Raw genomic sequence first — 16,928 nt, forward strand, 5'->3', positions numbered from 1 at the left:
TTGTGGAAATGCAGATGGTGCAGCTGTGCACAAATTTGGTGGCATTATCATTTCGAGTGTAAATAATTAAAATCCAGCGGCAAGGTTAAGGTTACAGAACGGTTCTCTCTGTTTAAGGTCCTCTATTGCATTTGCATTCAACAATATATACTTAAACATTTAAAATTTCTGTTCATCACATATAAATTGGGATAGGAATTACTTGAAAATACTGGGATTGACAATCCTTCCACTCATTAGTCTTCTGTATATAAGTATCCACTAAGTTTTTCAACACACAAGTATGCAATTTTTTGCCACTAAAACAACAGGTGCAGTTGTGTATTGTCTGTATCGCAGGGATAGTAAAACCCACGTGCCTTCATGACTGGGCCAAGTGAAGACGTATATAAAGAGAAGGAGACCAAGAACTTAACTTTAAGGCACCACATTGGTTAGTTCATGTGATTTGGACACTCAGCCTCTCAGGGCAACCTTGAAGAATTTGCTTTTGAGTTAAGACTCAAACTAATAAAAGTGTACAGTAGTTGTCATGAGAAGCTTCAGATGATGACGAAAATGGACCAGATTCACTTACAACCCGAATTCCGGAAAAGTTGGGACGTTTTTTAAATTTTAATAAAATGAAAACGAAAAGACTTTCAAATCACATGAGCCAATATTTTATTCACAATAGAACATAGATAACATAGCAAATGTTTAAACTGAGAAAGTTTACAATTTTATGCACAAAATGAGCTCATTTTCAATTTTGATTTCTGCTACAGGTCTCAAAATAGTTGGGACGGGGCATGTTTACCATGGTGTAGCATCTCCTTTTCTTTTCAAAACAGTTTGAAGATGTCTGGGCATTGAGGCTATGAGTTGCTGGAGTTTTGCTGTTGGAATTTGGTCCCATTCTTGCCTTATATAGATTTCCAGCTGCTGAAGAGTTCGTGGTCGTCTTTGACGTATTTTTCGTTTAATGATGCGCCAAATGTTCTCTATAGGTGAAAGATCTGGACTGCAGGCAGGCCAGGTTAGCACCCGGACTCTTCTACGACGAAGCCATGCTGTTGTTATAGCTGCAGTATGTGGTTTTGCATTGTCCTGCTGAAATAAACAAGGCCTTCCCTGAAATAGACGTTGTTTGGAGGGAAGCATATGTTGCTCTAAAACCTTTATATACCTTTCAGCATTCACAGAGCCTTCCAAAACATGCAAGCTGCCCATACCGTATGCACTTATGCACCCCCATACCATCAGAGATGCTGGCTTTTGAACTGAACGCTGATAACATGCTGGAAGGTCTCCCTCCTCTTTAGCCCGGAGGACACGGCGTCCGTGATTTCCAACAAGAATGTCAAATTTGGACTCGTCTGACCATAAAACACTATTCCACTTTGAAATAGTCCATTTTAAATGAGCCTTGGCCCACAGGACACGACGGCGCTTCTGGACCATGTTCACATATGGCTTCCTTTTTGCATGATAGAGCTTTAGTTGGCATCTGCTGATGGCACGGCGGATTGTGTTTACCGACAGTGGTTTCTGAAAGTATTCCTGGGCCCATTTAGTAATGTCATTGACACAATCATGCCGATGAGTGATGCAGTGTCGTCTGAGAGCCCGAAGACCACGGGCATCCAATAAAGGTCTCCGGCCTTGTCCCTTACGCACAGAGATTTCTCCAGTTTCTCTGAATCTTTTGATGATGTTATGCACTGTAGATGATGAGATTTGCAAAGCCTTTGCAATTTGACGTTGAGGAACATTGTTTTTAAAGTTTTCCACAATTTTTTTTACGCAGTCTTTCACAGATTGGAGAGCCTCTGCCCATCTTTACTTCTGAGAGACTGTGCTTCTCTAAGACAAAGCTTTTATAGCTAATCATGTTACAGACCTGATATCAATTAACTTAATTAATCACTAGATGTTCTCCCAGCTGAATCTTTTCAAAACTGCTTGCTTTTTTAGCCTTTTGTTGCCCCCGTGCCAACTTTTTTGAGACCTGTAGCAGGCATTAAATTTTAAATGAGCTAATTAAGTGGATAAAAGTGTAAAATTTCTCAGTTTAAACATTTGCTATGTTATCTATGTTCTATTGTGAATAAAATATTGGCTCATGTGATTTGAAATTCCTTTAGTTTTCATTTTATTAAAATTTAAAAAACGTCCCAACTTTTCCGGAATTCGGGTTGTACATACGTCAATTCAGGATCAGATTCATGTACTGCAGCAGACAGATGACCCTTTCTGAATATCTTAGAAAGTGCAGAGACCTTTAACCTCATGCTGTTCAAGCCTCCAGCATACTCTTTGTTCTCCTGGAAAACCTTTCTTTTCTAAGAAAATAAGATCAAACCATTGCGTAACAAAACATACCACAAGATTGACTTCAGACACAAAAAAGTGATTATTCAAATTAAATTCTTAGTTAAAAATAACCAGTCCTCTCAGGTGGGACATATGCGCTCATTCCACAGCTTGTTTTTTTCTCTAGGAGAGTGTTAAGTGAAGTGCAAATTTTATATATTTGAAAATGTATTAGCTTTTACATTTCTGGAGAAAAAAAACTTTAACTTTAACGCATAAGATTCCTTGTGACAAAAACATAAAGCAAATCTTTATGTAGGTGATCATAATCTGTTGTCCAACTGATTTGCTTACATTAACCCTATGGTATTGTTCTTTTGGGGGTCACATTTGTGTTGTTCGCGATCAAAAGTGAACGAAAACCTGAAATGTAACAATTTTTTATATTTTTGTTCAATATTTTAAAATAATAATAATATAAAAACAATTTACTACTGTTTTAATAATTTTTATTTCTTTTCAATTATGGCAGTATTTCATGTTAAAATAGAGACAATGCCTTTAAAATATTTTTTTGTTTTAAAAGGCAGATTAGTGCCATTTGGTGGGAGTAAAAAAAGGAAAACATCTGCAGTTCCATGGTTTAGCCACTAGATTATAGTAGTATATAGATCTATATAAAAATACTTATAAATTCTTTAGTCGTTTTTAGACATAAATACTTATTTTTATTAAGTTGTGGATTTGTATATACATTTAGAAATCCTCAAAAACAACTTGTAATTAGGTTTCTTTTTTTTAAGTTGGTTTGAAATGTCAGTTTCTGCATTAGTTTTACTACAGTGAAACTAACACAGCAAGACATTTTGTTACACATAACATCAAAATTCAACAAAACTCTAACAAAAATGAACAGGAATGCTTTATCATAGGTAAATCAATCTGATTTCAACCTCTAACTTGAGTCTTCTGAATTTTAACTGCAAAAACATGCTTTGTGTTACAGTCACACTTGTTCATGTATGTATATTTTATATTAGTGTGTCTATTTTGCACTCTTGATATTTTAGAGTGTCACCCCCATTGATGTGTAATTTTTTCTGCATTGTGAATGATTTATAAATTGTATACACAAAAATGAAGTAGTGTTTTTTTATTGTAATTTTTTTTTTTGGGGGGGGGTTATGATGTAGTTCTTTCAATAGACTATATATTTTAGTCTTTCATCAGCAAATTGAGTTGTAGTGTTTAATATACTCCTGCATTATTCAGCTGTGACTGAAAAATGCATGAGAGGGATTCATGTTTTGAATGACGTGTAATGTAGAAATTGCATGCAGAGTGATGTTTTTAGTATTTGTACACCATTTCTTTTCAATGATGTCAGTACAATGTGTCTGTTTAACATCAGAAAAGATCCAACACAACAGATTTCAATTATAGGATTTATAGTCTTGACAAGAATGACAGCATCTTTTCACCAAGTAGAAATTATAACGGCCTAAAATGTTCTTATAAATTGGAAAGCTTATTGTTTTGGCACGCAAAAGATTCTACAAATGTTTACAAGAGAGAAAAAAACATTCAAACGAGTGACTGACAGTTAGCTTTTATCATCCTGGTATATGTACAAATAAGAGATTTTGTGGTCAGAATGGGGAAACATTTTTCTTGAAACAAATATCTCAATGATTACATGTTTTAATGTACTCAAGCACACACAACCTTTCCTTGTGTTTCTGTTTTTTTGTGGTAATGTGCATTCAACACAATAGATACAAACTAATATGTCCTTTACATTACTTTTTAAGTCATGGTTAAAAATCTAGCAATATTATATTGTCTTAAATTATTATTTCACAATTGATTAATCACATTCAGTAAAATAAAAACAAAATAATGTGGGACAGATATTTCATACTAGCACTTTGTTTAAATGTGAGGGGGTCAATTTAAATCTGCAATGATAAAAGTCTAAGCAATTATGCAGTGATGAAATCTAATACAATTACATTGTTTTCTCATTGAAGTAAGCTAAAAAACAAAGGTTAAATCATATGAAAAAACACAATGAGCTAATTAAAAATGTATTACTATGAAACTGATGGTTTATATAATTTTTAAATGAATACACTCAAACATGCATTCATCTAAAAAGCTGTCTATACTTAAGAAATAAAAAAATCAAACCAAACAGTGACCTTTAAAAATATAAGAATTGGCAGTGTGAATTTGACTTTCCAAGGCTCTTCTTGCAAACTACATACTTGAAGTTTAGTAGATAATTAAAATGTCCATTATGGAAGGACACTTCAATTCAATATTGAAAAGTTCTGAATTCCACTTTTGTAGTGACCTGCTTTCCTTCCACATCCACAGCTCCTTCTAAAAACCACTGGGCTGGCATGACCCTAGTCTCATCTTTAATCTACTCCTTACAATTAACACTTCACACAGGTGTTATGCAAAACAGTGAGTCTGTGTTTTCCATAAACACATGGTTATGTTCTTATTCTCTCATGACGTTGTGAGGGAGCAGTGTCTTCTGCTCCTGATAGAAAGATCTGACAGTTAGCACAAGAGTCGTTATGGAGTATGGAACAGACATACTGCACAAATTACACAACAGATGATCCCTCTTCATAGACGAGATCTTAATGGAAAGTCTTGTGCGTTTGTAGTCATTTTTATTTGAAATAACTATAAACACTACAGAAACTACAGATACATAATATTCCTTTTTCATAATATTCAGTCTTTGCATTTGTATTACATGAATTACAAATCACATCACAAGTCACAAATCAAATCACACTCTCAAATAGATACATCATTCATTGTTTTTAATCTATAATACCATTCAAAAGTTTGGATGCACTGTCAAAAGTTAAAATAATGTAATGTTCTTTTTAATATTCTAATTCTACTCAACAAATAATCCTTTATCGCAAAAAAAAAACACACAGTTTCCACAAAAATAGCACAAGCAGCAGCATATTAGACTGATTTCTGGAGGATCATGTGACACTAAAGACTGGAGTAATAATGCTGAAAATTCAGCTTTGCCATCACATGAATAAATTACATATTAATATATTAATATTATTATTAATGAATATTAATATTAATAAATATTACTGTTTTGTCATCTAATAAATGCAGTATTGGTGAGCAGAAGAGATATCTTTCAAAAACAGTAAAAAAAATAAAATAAAAAAAACATTAAAAAAACCTGACCCAAACCTTTAAGCGGTATAATGTTCAAATTTGTTGGGTTACTCATTGGATAATAAGCTCATACAGGCAATGTGATCTTGCTGAAAAACACATCTGTTCATTATTATACTATCACCAGATGTCTGCTTCTACCTTCCCATGTTATTAAGTTATTAAGTCAGTATATCTGAAGAGACTGCTTCCATATTTAAAACAACAACAACAACAACAACAAAACAGTTATTTTTAATTTATGGTTTATGCTAGCACAATCTGTCTTTGAAACATGAAATATTTCACAGCAGTAACCTGGACTGTGATTTCTTGGTTGGCTTGCTCCAGAAATTCAAATCACTCCCAAGCCCTTCTTTAATTTGATCAAATATGGTTATTTTTTGAGTACTGCAGTACCGTGGTGAGTATTTGATATGCTCTTCACAGGTTATATGGAAAAAGTTAAAGGGATACTCCATCCCCAAAATGTACATTTTGTCACTAATCACCCCCAGGATGTTCCAAACCCGTAGAAGCTTTGTTCGTCTTCGGAACACAATTTAAGATATTTTGGATGTAAACCAGGAGGCTTATGACTGTCCCAGACAGCCAAGTAAAATACATGGTCAAGGTCTAGAAAAGTATGAAAAGCATCGTTAGAATAATCCATCTTGCATCAGTGATCAGTTTAACAGTAACGTTATGAAGCAACGAGAATAACTTTTGTACGGGAATATCACAAAAATAATGACTTTATGCAACAATTTGACTTTAATTGGAATTTTAATTGACTTTTAATTTATGGAAATTGAGTCTCTCCACATCATCGTAAGTGCCATTTTGGAGAATATAAGATGAACGCAGGCAGCTTACGCACTTCTGTGTCAGCCGCGCCACAAGGACATGTTTTCTACATATATTTATGGTTTGATTTGAAAGGAAACATTGTATCCTTGTGTATATATCATCATACCTGATTTACCTGACCTTACATTTTATTCTGGTAACACTTTAGAATAGCGGACACTTATTCACTATTAACTACGACTTTTCCCTTATTAATCGTAAGGTAGTTGTTAAGTTTAGGTATTGGGTAGGATTATTGATGTAGAATAAGGTCATGTAGAATAAGGCATTAATATGTACTTAATTAGTACTAATAAATTACTAATATTCTAGTAATATGCATGCTAATAAGCAACTACTTAAGAGACCCTAAAATAAAGTGTGCATTTATTGATTTATTGACAGGGATTTATTTCTGGCTGTTGAAAGTATTTTCTGATGTATGGGGTGATGAATAGTGATATCCAAAATCTCCGTAGCTCGGCAACAAAATAAAACAAGAATTTTGAACCTGGCTTCTGTTCTGGGAATGTATGAAAATGAATGCATACTTGACTACATTATGCCATATTTGCATAATCAAATATAACATTTCAGAAAAGTTAATATCTTAATGTATTGTGATTAATAAACAGTGGGATGTATATGGTGATATCTGTAAAATGAATGTTTACTCTATTCACCTGCAGTTACTTGCCTTAATGTTCCTGTAATGTTTTATATCTTCATTTATTTTTGCGAAATTAATTTAAAATATCACTGTTACTGATGTACTTCTAGAAATATTAACCATTGTTTAAGAGAAATGTGGATCACAATGATCAATACAGGTCTTAAAAGGCCAATAAGCAACTAAGCGGAAAAGGAAACAGCCCAAGCACAGCATTAAACAACCTGTAATCAATTTACCCAAATATCTGCCTATCTTCATCAAGAAGTAGTCGATGGATTGTTTCCTAGAGGGAAAGGTTTTGTTTCATAGATAGCTGAATTCTGTCTATCAATTAAAAATATTGCCTTTTCTGTTATTAATCATAGTAACACCACTCTGTGGTTTTCAAAAAGGCAATGAAAGTGTAAAGTGCTGCTTTAATGTCAGGTGATCAAAACTCAAAAAAAGTCAATCAAACATTGCAGTACCCTTGGGGAACATGGACATATTCACCTTCTGTTTCTATGAATGCTCCCTGCCTTTTCATGTCTGGTGAAATACAGTGCATATTTCTGCATTACTTCTTTCTTTCATCTTAGCTGAAATGCAGTATTAATAATAATATTGTTGGCAGATAGTTCCTTAATATGCAGATTACAATTCAGTGCACACATTCAGTTGATGCCGAATACCAGAACTGTGAGCTGCACATAAAACCAGCCAAGAAAAATGCATTTCAAATACGTATTTCCATTCTAAAAAAGATCTTTCAAATTTAGATTGTATCATTGGATATGCTTTTAACCACTTTTCATACTTTGCACATCCCTTTCATGCTGCCAACCTTCATTGTACAGTCCAGTGCATTTCAAATGGTCCTGCCTATGTTTATCAGAAAATAACTGGGTTTTTGGAAGATTCCCAAGAACAAAGACCAGCCATTTCTGACTCAACGAAAAAGCACAGCCAATACTGAGGAAGTTGTCTTTTTAACTCAACCAAATGTCTTTATATCTTTAAATTTGAGTTATTAGTTCAATTATTTAATTCTATGAAAGACAACCCAGGTAGAGTTACGCTTAGACATGTGTGCTTGTTTGTAGATGTGCACATGGATTTACATGTGAGTGTGTGCCTGTTTTAGCAAAGAGTGTAAGGTATTGCTGTTATTCATCACCTCAGTGTCTTCCATCTCAGTGGCTCACTTAGAGATAAAGCTATTGTTTCTATGGATACAGACAAGACTTCATTATTATTATTTTTTTTTGCATGGTCACTGATGTTTACTTCTGCCATTATTTTAAACTAATATTCATTTGTCTGAGTGCAGGAGTCAATTGAATTTGGAAAATTCTGGTTCCTCTTGTGTTGAGGAGTATAATCCTTCCTTCAAGTAGTTTTCCTCTTGGTAATTTTATTTGAGAGAAGAGGACAAAGTGTTCAGTGAGCTTGTGTTTTATGGTCAAATAAAATGTGCTCATGCAAGAAAATGTGGCGTAACTATATTCTGTATTGGCCAGTAAATTATCCAAATTAATTAACATCATGATAACATTGATTCATTTCATAGTGATCATATATTTTCTTGCAAAATTGCTATCCATCTTCATGTGAATTGCTTTTGCAAGTGAATACAACTTGATAATATTATGGTATTATTTATTAGTTGACTGAGGAGACAGATTATTATCTGATTCACAAACTATGAGATCTGTTTTTATGGAATATGGTATCAACTACAGATGTTCACAGATTTTAATATGATGCCACTGCTGAATATAGCTCAGCAAGAACAATGTATGTCTTTTCATGCTGAGTTAAATAATATATTTGCCATCTATTTTGTCACTTGACATAAAATTCCAGTTAAAGGGATAATATTTTAGGGCTGAATTTTGGCAAATTATAGCAACCTGTAACAGATCTTATCACATTTATGCATGCAATATTGATTGTTCTCAGAAAAAAAGGTGACTCGACTTCTCTTTGAAATGCAAATCTAGATTAACATTCCATTTCAGATGCTAAACATTTTGGGTTTATGATTATGCCAACAAGATAGCTCCAGATGGGTCTGTGTTATGCAGCATTTTAAATATGGCATTAAGAAGCTCAGAGATGTCCATATCATTCACTCATCTATATTAGAATGTATATGACTGAGTGAAAAGAGTAGCTATACTGTTGTTCCCAATGTCATTATGGCTCCGCTATTAGGTCTCAGTGCATAGTCTGTAATGCCGTCACAGTCTTGCTGTTACTCAGACCAACAACAGTTTGTGCTGTATATATAGCAGTAATAGTGGGTATAGAGAATTAAGAATCACCCCCCGACTGCTCCTCCCAGTCCAGGAAGGGGGTCTAATATTAAATAACGATAATGCCATACAAAGAGACAGACAATCATAGTTCTTTTTGTCATGTATTCAGTTCCTACTGGATTTCATCCTCGGCACTGCACCAGCACCATACCGCTAAAAATAGTGGTTGAAATACAATGCTGCATAGAGTCAACCAATCCAAATGCTGCGTGAACTCAACCAATCAACATGTTCAGCCCCCAAATCCCAACACCGAAAGTTTGAAAAAGTACTACCTTGTGTGCAGGGACTTTCTGATGGGCAAATTTTTTTCTGGAACTTTATTTAGATTCTGGTTCCTGAGGGAAAGTTCCTGCGGTGGAAACCAAATAATTCCAAAGGCTTTATCAATTCCTAGAAGCACAGTGAAATCTATTATTAAGAAGTGGAAATAATTTGGTACAACACAAACCCTCATCGGAGATCAGAATGTCGCTCCAAACTGGATAAAATAGCTAGACAACAATATCACACATTCTCAACAGATGTGGCTTGCATGGGATGGCTGCAAGAAAAAAGCCACTCCTCAAGAAAGGCCTCATGCAGTCATGACTGAGCTTTGCCAAAACACACATTGAAGATTCTGAGGCAGATGAGACTACAATTAAATTATTTGGCACCATCCAAATAACAGCATTCCTCCAGTAAAGCATGGAGGTGGTAATTTTCTGTTTTGAGGTGTTTTTTTTCTGCAGCAAGGACTGGAGCACTTGTGAGGATAAGGAAGAAAGAGTGGATGGGGCAAAATACTGTCAAATTCTTGAGGAAAATCTGCTGCCCTCCGCCAGAAAGTTGTCAAAGGGATGAAGTTTTATCTTCCAACATGACAATGTCCCAAAGCACACAGCAGAACTAACCACACAGTGATTGAAGGAGAAAAGGGTGAATGTCCTTGAATGGTCAAGTCAGAGCCCAGACTTAAACCCAACTGAGAATCTGTGGAATGACTTCAGACTGCAGTCCACAAACAGTCACCATCAAACTGAAATAACATTGAGCAGTTCTGCAAAAGTGGGCAAATATGGCAAAGTCTAGATGTGCAAAGTTAGTAGAGACATATCCCAACAGACTAAAGTCTGTAATTAAAGCAAAAGGTGGTTCAACAAAATACTGGCACAAGGGGGAGATATTTTTCCCAATTCAGTAATTCTGTTTTTAAAGATATAAAGATATATATATATATATATATATATATATATATATATATATTGTAAAGAATAAAACCTTCATATTCATCCGGAAGAAGGAGGCGGGAACCGGCGGACAATCAAATGAAACTTTAATTACAAAATAAACACAAAACAGCGCACCAGCCCCTCACGGACGACTGATGTGCACAAAGTAAAACCAAAACATAAAATAAAGCCCAGGCCTGGTCCTCTCTTGTCCTTCACTGTCGTCGCTCCCGTTTTATATCCCTCCATCTCCTCTGTGGGACTCGAGACCGGTGGTGAGTCGCAGGTGTCGCGGATTTCCCAATCACACCACCAGCCTCGCTCGTGTTCCCACATCCCTCGGCCCCGCCCCACTCGTCACATACCCCCATCGCCCCTCGCAGGCCGGGTGGTACCCTTGAGACTGCGCTCTACCCCCCTCACTCCCTCCAGGGGGGACCGTTCACGGGAACCTGCGGGAACCTGGGGGTAGGACAGACGAGGCGAGAGAAAAGGAGATGGAAGGAGGAGCGACAGAGACGAGAGAGGGGAGAGAAAAAAAAAAAAAAAAAAAAATCTGGTTCCCTGACGCACTGCTGCTCGGCCCTCCACCAGCTGGGTGATCTTCTCCGCGGTGCCTAGCGGTGGCACTGGACGGCCCTCGGCGGATGGCACGACACTCCTCCGCCGCCCGGTGGACGGCGACGGCTCCTCCGGTTTTGGGCAGCCGGCAGGAGTCCCCCGTTCCCTGCTCCTCCCCGTTCAGGCGGACGGCAGCAGGCTCCGGCTCTCTGCCGAACGGCGCCGACTCCTCCGCTCCCTCACGGATGGCAGCCGTCCCTCTATATCACGGGCGGCCGGCAGCGAGCTCGCCCGTCCCCGGCAACTCACTCCAGCCCACCGCCTCGAGCGTCCATGGGACCAGGGATCTTCATCAGCACGTCCCTCCTTCTCCCGGGCTTCCGCACCACTGTAATGAATAAAACCTTCATATTCATCCGGAAGAAGGAGGCGGGAACCGGCGGACAATCAAATGAAACTTTATTTACAAAATAAACACAAAACACATATATATATATATATATATATATATATATTTTTTTTTTACATGTTGGTGTTATATCTTTCACTTGGATGTTATGAGTTACACTGAGTAAATACAGCTGGATAAAACAAAAAATGTGTCCACCTTTATCTTAGGCTGTAAAACAACAAAATGTGATTACTGTAAAAGGGGGTGATTCTTTTATACTGTATACCCACTGTTTACAATTGTTAAAGTACTATTTAGTACATTACATTTTAGACACTATAAACAGAAAACAAGCCCTACAAATTATAAATGATTACAGACACTCCATGTTAAATGGTACTGGATTGTATTTAATAGATATCACTTTTTAGAAAACATTTGCAATTTGCACTTTTCAAAATCATGCATAACTTTGCAAAGTAAAAGGTTCAATTGATTCAGTTTCTCCTGTTACTGAATGAAAGTTTTTGAACAAATCAAGTGAACAATTCCATGACTCACTAATGAAGACATTCACCTGTTCCATTAATGAATGAAGCAAAGTTTTCCAACAAACTTGTTGGAGTGAATGATTCAATGACTCATAAAAAATATCAAGTCATCTGTCAGCACCTACTCGCATAACAACATAACCTGCAGAAAGAATCACTTAATTCTCCATTAATCATGCACAGACTCCACTGAATAGACTTAACACAGACAAGTGGAGTGACATAAACAGCATTTCAGACAGGACCACTTTGGCAAGTTACTTGAGTTTACTGAACACAATTTATCTTTGGCTGTATGGTTCCTTATGCGGGTTCTTGCTCTCAAATTAACTGAACATACAAGAGTTTAAACATTAACCCCCTGAAACCATCAGCTTGGAAATACATGACAATTAAGACAATTAATAAATATCTTTAAAAGCAAACAGTGGTAATTATGTAGATGTGGCAGTGGGAGCCTGGTTATGAAGATGAGTGTCTCTCAGCAGTGAGGTCCATGCCAACCAGGACTTGAAAGCCTTAGTGATCTGAAACAAAGAGACGACAACCAGAAGGTGCACGGTAATTTGCTCATGCTTATAATGGGGAGGGAGGGAGGGTTGCAAGCCATTTGAGCATACTTACCGAGCAGTAGTGCCATGTATATATGTCCCATGTCTAATTGGAGAATAGTAGTGATTAGAGCTATGCCTCCGTGGCCTGACTGAACTCTCGCTGTGCTCGATTAGACTCTTATATAGAAACTCTAAGAATGCAGTTTGACCAATCAGAATTAAGAACCGGAAATAACATTTAAAAAATTTATTTAAATGAATGTACAGCTTTTTCATTTTAATTTAACAATAATAATTTATTTAGCAATATTTATAGTATTTAAAACTCAAAAATATACTCTGCATTATGCATTCTTTATCCATTGTTTGTGATCTTACTCTACCAGAAAAAGAATTTTAAAAAGATGACAAAGATGTGTTTCAGAATGTTAACTGTCAACATAAGTTCAAAGAGAAGATCAGTTTACCATCATTGAGAAAGTGAGGAGAGGAATCGTTTCGTCTTTTAGCTACACAAAAGGAGGTCTGGTTTAATCACTGAACATGCTCACAAGACACACTTCCACAGGATGGGCCTGCCAAGTGCCCAATCATCCTTCATTTCATCTGCTTATCTCACTTTAGCAGCAGGGGTCTCACCATGCTGGGGTCTGTAAATGGCAGCACGAGTGCAGTTTTCCTCAACCAACACAGGCAAGTGTATTGATCTGGTTCGGCCACTGGCCTTGGTAGGGGGTGGCATTGTCAATAAGGTGCAACCTGTACAGCTGTGGAATCAGTTGGTAGCCATTTAATTGAGGATTATATGCTGATGACCTATCCTCCTCATTGAAAATGCATCACGGGAGATTGATATTGATAATGAACAGTAACATCTGTCACTCACATCAGTGATAACCAAGGAGGTCTATATTTCTAAAGCTATCTGTTAGTACTCACATTTATCCCAGTGGCAGTTGCTCGGCTGCTGATGGACCCCTCAGATGTGTACAATTTGAAATCTGCCATCCCAAATTTTGAGAGCAACAAATATGACAAAATATAATACAAATCATTTAACCTTTCACAACTGTGGATTTTTGCTCAATTTGATGTTGAGATTTGTTCAAATGTGGCATGGCTTATTTTTAAAGTCTTTCCTTGTTTTAAATTCTATAACAGGCATTCAGATGTAATTTGAATGGATTTTATACAACAATGCAAGATACAAAAAGTAATTTACATAGTATCTGCAATGGTGTGATTTAGGATAAAACAGTATGAAACTGAATTCAGATTAAAGTGAATGAATGCAAGTAGATTTTATGACAACAAAAAATATCCATGAAATTCATCAAGCACCGTGTAATCAAAAGACTCTTCCACTGCAGCTGTCTGATTCATCCCACAAATGTCTACCTAGCTCTAACTTTCATCATCGGAAAATTATGCTACTAAATAAATACTATTGGTGTGGGCCTTTCAGTAATTAGGAGAGGTTAATACATACAGATCCTCTAAAGATGAATTAGTCCATTTAGATTGCTTCCTAAGGAATATGAAGTCTTTTAATGTTGGTTAATATAAGCTGTTGATTTTATTAAAGGGCATCAGTAGTGAAAAGGTTCCAGGGAGGATGAACAGACCTGCCTCAGGAGGGCACACAGGGACACACAGGACACCTTATTCAACGCATAGCCTTAATATATCAAATTCATAATACTGTTTGACTTGAGTTTAAAACGAGAGAAACATAATTATAAGAATTATACATTTATATTATACACTACCATTCTAAAGTTTGGGGTCTGTGAGATTTTTAAATGTTTTTTTTTTAAAGAAGTCTCTTATGTTCATTAATTATGTACATTTACGCTATTTGTTTAAAACATACAGTAAAAACAGCAACATTGTGAAATATTACTATTTAAAATAACTGTTCACATTTCAAATATAATTTGTTTCTGTGATGGCAAAGCTTGAATTTTCAGCAGCTTTGCTCCAGTCTTAAGTGTCATATGATCCTTCAAAAATCATTATAATAAAATCATTACCATAAAAATAGCGATTTTAATAATGTAGAAATAATCTTTCAATAAATAAATAAATCTTAGTGACCCCAAATGTTTGAATATTGTGTCTACTGAATTATTATATTAGGTAATTTTGTCATTCATAAATGGAGTCTGGCAGCCCCACCCCCTTTGCTACATATTTAAAGACCGTTGAGTGCATGAAGTGTCCAACGTCACACACTTTTGTTATTTATTGGTTATTTAAGTATACCATCATGGTATTTAAAATGCAATTTTTCTTTAGGTAATTTTCATTGTGAACACACTACTTGCACTATTTATGCAAAATGTCATCGAATAGTGGATCATTATGCAATTTGGGACTGAATGCTTTTATAAGAAAATCAAATACATTTTACGTGTAGCATGAGTAACATCAATGATTAAAAAAGGGTTATGAAAAAGTTTGACTGTACAGAGATCAGAGAAGAATCAGTACCGTTTGAGAAGAAATCAGATCATTCAATGAGAAACAAATAGGGTGATAAAATGTATGTTTAGTGTCACACATAAATGTATACTGTATATAAAAAAATAATAGTAACAGTGATTTTGAAATTAACTTATTTAACTTCAGATCTACTTATTTTCTAGTAGAAGTCATTGAGACCCTAAATACAGTAAAAAGTAAATTGTGTCATTTAGGTTAAGTGTATTACAAAGTTTTAATAATATAGGGGACGTTACTAGATGTCAGCCTGATACTTAAATGTTAAGTATATATATTTTAAAGGCATTAAAACATTGAACAGCGCATAACGGTTAATTTACAGTAAATGTTTTTTTTATTTTTATTTTTACAGTATATAAATGTAAAGTAAAACTCCTGGGCAGTTCTGACTAACATTGAAAAACGAATTTGCATTTAGTAGCAAGTTTGGCCGCAGGTATTTGATATGAAATCAAGTTATGCAAGAAATAAAAGCAGTTTTATTTCATAAAGGAACTGAAAATCACCAGTTAACATATTATGAAAGGCAACACTATTAGATATGGTCAAAATAAGTACTATTTACCATGAGACACAGTAGCAAATGGTATGCAACATTCAAGAGATTAAAAGTAGCTTGACATATTCACAGCAGTGATTAAGGAACCACCTGAGGAGGAGGATTTGTGCTGCTCTGTTGCCCGCTCTGTTGCTATCTTGCCAGCTTGCAGCTGCTGCAATGTTCAAATACGAGGAAACTATGTAAAATTCATATCATTCAATCCACTGGGCAAACCAGTATTCATAGATTCCCTGTTCTAATCAGAAGTATAAGAACATAAGCGTGTTACCAAAAGTTGAAAAGTGTAAAACGTTGCAAAGAAGAATAAGATAGCCTCAAACCAGTTACGATTACAGGCTTTAATGGTTTCTGTTAATTCAAAATGGTTGCAGACTAAGGGAAGCCTCTGTCTTTTAATCCAGTTAGAAATAATACCTTGGCTCACCTCCATTCTAAGCCCATGCATTTGTTTCTATGACAACAGCTGCGTCACCATCTCAGAGAACACTTGATCAACGTACTGCCATCTTTAGAAGATCTGAGGTCACTTAAAGATATAGGATAAAAATAAACCTTCCAATGTATGTATTGAGTTTCTGTCTTAAATTGCTGAAGTTTATTTTTAGCAATAGCCAAAAAATAAAAAAACAGTGTATGGGTCAAAATTATTGATTTTTCTTTTATGCCCAAAACATTAGGATATTACGTACAGATCATGTTCCGTGAAGATATTTTGTAAATTTACTAGTGTAAATACTGTATATCTTACACTTACTGTAAGACTGGTTTTGTAGTCCAGGGTCACAGTTATGTGTGATAAAAGTTGCCAAATCCATCATATAAACAAACAGCATTCGGGACATTGTTCAAAATACAAAACTGATAATACAGTGATGTTATGTCTTGCTTCAATATGTCCTAACAAAACTGAAAAATCTTCCACACATTATGATTAAATAAGACTTGATCTCCAATCTTGATCTTACACTATAATCCAAATTCTTCAACCTTGTTCATTTAAGGAACAAGGCTCTCCCTAGCTTACATTTGTCCTTGCTCTTCCCTGCGACATATTAGCTGTCATCAGTCCCAAAAACATCTGATCTGATATCATATGCACTTCATTGCCCTTCTCACAAAGCTGTCAAAATCTGTCTAGCTAAAGTCACAGACCACTGCTCCTCTATGGTGCTAAACTGCACTTTGATTAGCGTCATTCGAAAGGAAAAGGAAATAATGAGAGGATATTCTATATTTGATTTGTCGGGTTAAAAGTATGGTTGTCAG

The sequence above is a fragment of the Carassius carassius genome, chromosome 11 (genome assembly GCF_963082965.1).
Source record: "Carassius carassius chromosome 11, fCarCar2.1, whole genome shotgun sequence".
NCBI lineage: Eukaryota > Metazoa > Chordata > Actinopteri > Cypriniformes > Cyprinidae > Carassius > Carassius carassius.